Source organism: Salvelinus sp. IW2-2015, linkage group LG6.1 (assembly GCF_002910315.2).
Source record: "Salvelinus sp. IW2-2015 linkage group LG6.1, ASM291031v2, whole genome shotgun sequence".
Taxonomy (NCBI): Eukaryota; Metazoa; Chordata; class Actinopteri; order Salmoniformes; family Salmonidae; genus Salvelinus; species Salvelinus sp. IW2-2015.
In genome coordinates, this window is record NC_036845.1 from 22,713,247 (window position 1) to 22,720,843 (window position 7,597).

Below are 7,597 nucleotides of genomic sequence, written 5' to 3' on the forward strand. Positions count from 1 at the left end.
AGCAGGAACACTTTCTCAGACAACAGGGAATTGGTTGTATGAAACTAAACTACCACAGGACAGGTGTAGATGAGTGGCCACCATGTCCATGGCACAGTCTGTCTGTAAGAAGATGCTGCTGAGAACAAAGAAGGTGGGCTGCCTGCTTCAGGACAGGAGGGGAGGTGTGATGGTCTCCTCCTTTTCTCTCTTCTTGCCTGCCTGCCTGGAGTCTCTGCCTTCACATGCTCATCTATTACCCGGCCTGTAAGTTTTGCTATCACTCTAACACTAATCAAAAGAGAAAACTGTCACCGGCGCTGACCTGCGGAACCTCCAAATTATTCTCTTCAGGAATGACAGGGGCACTTAACTCCCTAGGAGAGTAAATGACCACCATCAATCCTGGCGGAATAACAATGAGCTGCCCTGCCACCAACATGTTTTGGGGTATATATACCGAGTCAGGGAATTTATGAAAGGTGAAAGCAACCCAAGATGTTTTTGCCCCTCTCTCTCTCTTTCTTTCTCTCTCTCTCTCTCTCTCTCGCTCTCTCCTCTTTAAGGGAGGCTATTCTGTTCTGCTCTGTCTGGGGGATGAGCGAAGCCTGCATCAGCCTTCAACAGAATTTATGCTTTTTAATTTACTCAAAATGTAGTTAACCATTCCCTGCGCTACAATGCATAACAGAATGCGATTTATTTTTAAAAATAGGGGTCATTTTCATCATACATTATACATAACGTCATGCCCTTCGTTCGTCTAGGCATACGAGACAGTTTTTACGCACACTTTTCCATTTGTTCAGCTTAATTGCTTCCATGATTACCTTTATGTCAGGTAGTAAAGAGAGATCAAGGCTTGATTTTTATTTATCTTATTCCTCCTCTTTATTTTTCATTACCCCCTGTGCACGGTGTTGATTACGGTAGATTAGGGTCTAAACTGTCTTTGGATGAGGTATCAATTACTCCCTGTCATCTCCTTCAGCAGGGAGACGAGCCACAGTTTTGTACATGCTACTCAGAGAGGCCGGCTAGATGGTGGTAGCCTAATAGGAATAAGTGACTCATCAAATGTCTGCGCTTATTAGACACTGAGACCAATTGAATCGTCCCTTAATATTAGTGATAGGGGGGATCGATAAAGATACATATATATCGCAATATTATTTTTGTCTCCAAATATTGATTTGTAAAAATACAACCAACTTTTTTTGCTACTGTAGGAAGCATTAGCTAGTGGTAATCGGCTGTGCCTGTACCTCTGTATTTTTCATCCTATAGCTCTCCAACTTCTCTTTAAATAGTGAGCCAACATGTTATCAGCACTTTTATTTCCCTGACTCATGCTCTATCTTCTCTCTTTGCAGCAGAAATATAGTGAGCAATATGTTTGGAACATCAAATCGCAATAAAACCGCAGTATCGATTATCAACACATATAGAATTGTGAGGATCGCAATACATATCGTATTGACACCTAAGTATTGTGATAATAACGTATCGCAAAGTCCCTGGCAATTCTCAGCCCTCCTTAATATTACAACAATAACATAGATTATAATGAATTCATAATTCCTGCTGTCCGAGAGTGAGAGGGAAAATGTGAGAAAAAAAAACAAAGAAGTATGGTTTTGCAATATATCATATTAATAATGGGGGAAAAAAGCTTGAAAATAGATGTTCATGGATAAAACAGACATGATAAATATTAAGGTATGAGGTAGCCAAATCACCCAACCAAATTTTTGGTAATAAAAATGATTGCTTTAACAACCCTATTCTATTTTAACGGATTCTGCCTCCAAGAAAAAGTGCAATCCACAACATAACCCAAACTTTCTACATTACTCCAGGCACACATGCAGTTTTTCATTCTCAGTAGCTAGCAATTGTGGAAAAGGAGATTGCCATTTTGTTTATACCAGTTGTCTTCTTTAATCCAAAGCAGTTATTTCTCCCTTGATAGATTAAAACCCCATGGAAAAAGATTACAAGCCCACTAGAAATTCCTGGTCGACAAACATTATTTAAGTTTTAATTCGCTTTAATTCTGCAGTGATAAAATCAGGACTGCCATCTTGAGATGGCAGCATTATAACTCTTGTACAGGGGTGTGTATGGGGAGGAGAGAATTAGCTTTTATATAGAAACATTTAGCTGACACAATCCTACCAAAAATATGGTCTCTATTCCCTATCCCCTCCTTTGCATTTAAACAGACCTTTTCCCCATCCTGTACAATGTATAAATAAAGAAAATCACATTTTCTACCTCTTACAAAATACTCCAGGAAAGCTCCCCAAGATCATTTTTGAGTTAACAACATGGATATATTAACCTAAATGGTCTACACTTAAATCTGCTGCATCAGCAAATACAGTTGTACTCTTCATTTCTTTAAGTATTTCTGTGTTATTTGTCCTTTTTCATTCCTTTGTAAATCAGAGACAACGACTGTATGTCATTAATTCTGAAAAATATATCCAATTACACACCTTTATCCTACTTAGCCAAATAAAAATTTGGCAAATGTGTCCATATGTACATTTCATAGACAGAAGCAAGCGCATTAAAGAAGAATATTAGCCATTCTTCCCCAGTGCTACTTGGTGTGCAGATGGCTTTGAAACATCCAGGGTGAACTCTATCGATTGGCCATGTCAAAACCTCCGTCCCTTTCCCCAGTGAAAGGTGTAGATAATGAGGTTCCGGTTAAATATCAACCACCTACTGGGAAAAAACACACTTTAGCGGGCTAAAGTGCTCCCTGCGCCCTCCAATATATTTTGTGTGGTCTAATTAACTCTGTAAGCAATCTCTATTACTTTGTGCCCCGGGAAGCATCCGCCCCAGCGCACTCCTTAAGTAAGTCTGTTATCCTTTAAAAAATACATATTTTAGGAGACAGCCTCGGACAACTGAACTCTCAACTTAATTTGTCTTTTGGCAAGTTTGATGGCTATGCATTTAGAAACCCATTCAATCTTATAAACTAAAAATGTTATGTACTCAGCTGTGATGGTCCTCAGTGCATCTGCTATTTATATGCTAATATCCACTCTCACTGGAAGGTCTTGCAAATGATTAGAGCAAACCAATAACTCAGGTGTATGGGCTGCCGGAGCCAGGCAGCTAGGTCGAGGGAACGGCCGGGGGAATTAAACGCTGCGAGCCAGTCAGGAGGAGCAGAACACACTCAAGCCCGCTGGAGGTGAAAAACCCTTAAAGATGTTCTCCATTGTCTCTGACAACAATTTAATGCCCCTCACTGCCAGGCTGAGCCGTGTGGCTCTAAGACAGCATTCAGTCTCAGAAACAAGTCCACAGACAGACACACCATATCCTCAGCATAGAGGAGCATTTTACATTATGCATTACCGTGGAGGGAGATTGTGTTCTGTGAATATTGTAAAAGGCTTTAATGCAAGAATCATTTACATAGGAAAATGTAGCCTAACCCAAATGTGCTTTGCTCTTGGAAAGCATTTTCAGTCACATGGTTATGTTAACACAGGAGGTTGGTGGCACCTTAATTGGGGAGGACGGGCTCGTGGTAATGGCTGGATCGTGGTAATGGTCTCCATGTGTTTGATGTCATTCCCTTTGCTCCGCTCCAGACATTATTCTGAGCCGTCCTCCCCTCAGCAACCTCCTGTGGATGTTAATGAGTATTTCCACTATACATACTGTATATAGCCTAGCTACCATTCGATTGGTTCTGTGGTCAAAGGCCATGTCCAAATATTGCGTGGAACTTTCTAGCTGCGGCGTTTGATAAAAAGAGTCTCTGTCAAAAAGTAATAAAAGGCCCATTCTGTAAATAAGATTCAACGGGAGGGAGAGGATATGACATGAAGATAAACAGAAGGGAGACTGAGGGAAGCTTTGGGAATGGGAAGATGGGTACCAGCCAATGGTAATGGTCCCTATCCCAGGCCTACTATCCCACTGGGTGTCTGGGGGATACACTAATGAGAATGCAGAGTCTCGGGCCCCTCAGGGGCCTCCCCCGGGACTCCATCCTGGTGGGGCCAGCCAGGTCACATGACAGATCCTCCAAATGACACTGTCAGCTTCCCCAATGTCTTTACCCTGAACGGCTGGAAGAGGCAAACTGGGCCAACCAGCGTCGTGACACGGGTGCAATCATAGGATGATGAGACTATTACTTAACCTATCTAATGAATATATTTGAACTATGTCAAGATAAATGCATGCTGAAAGTCATTCACATTAAATAGGTCTAGTCTCTGAACATCATAAAGATCATGATATTCAGGGATATAACAACAGTTATCCCCTTACTTATCTCAAATGAGTGATCATGTGCTTGAATTAACCCTGTACAGATCTGTGGTCAGTGTGGTTTAGGGGTGCAGAAGGTGAAGACAGACTAGGCTCCGTTAGCTCCACGAGTGGAGTGGTGCTAACATTAATACCAGTCATTCTGTAGATATTGTACACACGGCCTGATCAGGTGAGGATGAAGAACAGAACAGGCAGGGGGATAGACTATCTCTTTTTATCTCCAGTTTCCCAATGAGAAAAACACGAAGACACATCAATTATTGCTCTTCCTCCTGGTACTGATAAGATGCCTTATCTGGGGTAAACAATGCAATATTCATCCCATGCTGCATGTTAAATGTGCTCCTGTTTTGGGGTGGGGGGAGGGGTGGGGGGGGGGGGAGTTGATAAGGTGCCTGCTTTACAAATTCTCCCTTCTTTACAAGAAACCTCAGTGACCAATAATTAAGGGGGCTTAAATGATATCCTGAGATCCAGCCAGCTGCAGAGTGCTGGTGTCAGACACATCCACCTTTTCCATTTATCAGATGGGTGCCACTGCCAGCAGAGAGGGAGCCCAGCAGGCAGAGAGAGATGAGGAATACTGCAAGAGGAAGAGGGATACTGCAGTACAGCAGGCACTCAGTCTGGACGTGGGTTAAGGTTTGGCCCTATCATTTAAAATAGCACTAGGAGGGAAAAGTAGGTCATCCTACATGGACATGGAGGATGGATCCCTCAATCAAATATCAAATTGATATCATTGGAACATTTATTTTAAGCAGTTTTCATGGATATGTAAAAAAACAAGCTTAGTTCCACAGTGAATTAAAACATAACATACTGTAAATGATCCAAATCTATGATTGGATCGTTTCATTCATTCCGATGCCAAGGTCATTCAACTAAGACAAGACAGAATGTAGTGTAGGCTTACAGGCTGAAGCCATACAAATATACTAGAGGACTATTAAGGGTTGAGTTGTTTTGGGAATGTCTTTGCTTCTAGCCTTCACTTCCATTTTTCTGTCAGTTGAGGAGAAGCAGCAAAAACTACCATCTTTGCCATTTTTGATTTCTCAATTTACTCCCAATCAGTGCAAGTTTATTGAGTCGAAAAAGCAATCCTATCTGTGTCAGAGCCGTGATAAAGCAAATAAAGTAATGGAATGCTTTTACGGGTAAAAAGGAAAAACTAATTATGATAAAGGACTTTAAGTTGTTGCTTTATCACACAGCATTGGCTTTTTGCATTGAAAATGTGGGCTGACAGTGATAAACCCTTTACAGGGAGCAGTACGGCGCTCTGTCACTGTCACTTTTCTGCGTTCCCTCAAACACAGCGCTCTCCCTGCCCAGTTAAAAAGGAATATCAGGTGTCATAATGATGAGTTTCATAACTGCTATATATATGCATACTATTCCAGAGAGGGAGGGAAGTGAGCTGCTCTATTAGTACCTAGAGCCATGCCTCTCCATTCTCTCTTGCTGTGCTAATCTCAGCCTGATGCGTTACATTTCAACACCACTATCATCATTTGCACAAATGTCCAACTCTACATTTTTTTCATTACCACTACAATGGTTCTTCCACTTCCAGGCCCCGAAACAATGTAAAATAAAAGACATGACAGAAGTGCCGAACATGGAATTACATTTAAGGGATTTTTGCCTTCAGGTGGTAGTGGTATTGAGGCCATGGACACCATGTCACTGATGCCTCTCACTTTTCCCAATGAGACCATCTGTAATGACATGTCGAATTTCACTGTTTTCAGAGAAGATCTGAACATAAACATGTGAAAGTAGAGAGGATAAAAATGTGTCTCTGTGTGTATGAATGCACACCAATTGCCAATAAAATAAACCACCAAACACCAATAAAAAAGGATTCTAGTTATAGTCAATACTAACTATATCCAGATATCCATTACAGTGATGTTTTTTTAGTATTATTATCATCATCTCACTGAATGCGTTAATCACAGTGCAGTCCTACTGATAGTTGTCAACCCCACTACTGGTTTGGTAAGCGGCAAACTGCTTCTAATTTATTGTGCAATAGTGCCCTCTGCTGGTAACAATATAGTTGCAAACAGGCAGAGAAGTCACATGAACCACTTCACAGTGAAAGGACAAATGCATGCAAAGAAAAATACGATTGTGATCTGGATTTATTGCAAATTATTATGTTTGTCAAGACCTGCCCTTGTTGCTAAATAATGTGTAAATTGTACTTGTCATTCTGTGCTGCCTGGCCTTGTAGTCGATGTGCAGGTCTCCATATTTCTGAAGGGCTCTATCCAGAGACTTCTTCAAGTCTATGGATTGTCTGAGGAGCAGTTCTGGCACACCCGCCTTGGTGAAAACCTTTGGAAAAAATATCTGATATTCCCATCAAGCAGACCTCGAGCCTGTCCTGGAGTATGTAGACAGACACTGGACAGTTTTTGAAAATGGCACGATTTGAATTTGAATGGTTCGTTCCTGTTCTACTGGATCCAAATGAAGTCTCCTTTAACTTGAATTATTTTAGGATTGAGGAGAACCACTGAAAGGAGACACTCCTTCCCTGTATGGCACATTTAAAAGACAGCATTTCTTATTCACAGTGTGATGATCTTTTGGAAGCATTGATCAGAACTCTTTAGAGAATTACATCAAAGATTATCTGGGTTCTTATCCTCCTGAGACCCAGCAACTCATTTTTGTCCTCTCTAGTGGACATAATTTCTTGGTCCATATCTCTGAGGCCATACAAGTCACTGTATTAAGTTCTGGTGCCACTTTGAGAGGACATTCTGGGCTTTTCAATGATGTCACATGTTGGGAAGTGACTTTGACAACTTTATTTTATGGTTCTTAAAAAAATGGCTGCCATCAACATTAGCATATTTTATGGACATTTGAAAAGTAGTGTGTGTAATTATGAATTATCATTTTTATGAGTGTTATATTCAAATTGTTTCTAGTGAGTGAATATCTTAGGAATAGTTAAGTGAGTTGTCAGGACTGTGTAATAAACAAAATCATATCAAAGAGCTAAATAAAAGCAAGAAATCAAGAAATGTCTTTGTAGTGGACACCGGGATGCCGCAATTATGTTTATCACCTACTGTACACATTGACTGTAATGTTAATATTTACGTCCCAATGACCACACTACAGAAGACAATTTTGCACTTATAATAAAAGGTAAATAGCAATATTTGTTTATATTTTTTTCTTTGTAACCTGTGTGAGTGACTACCGGAGCGGAGAGGTTCAGGTCCAGGCTGTATTTGTGAGATATGAGTCCTGTGGTGTATATGAATGCATCTGAATT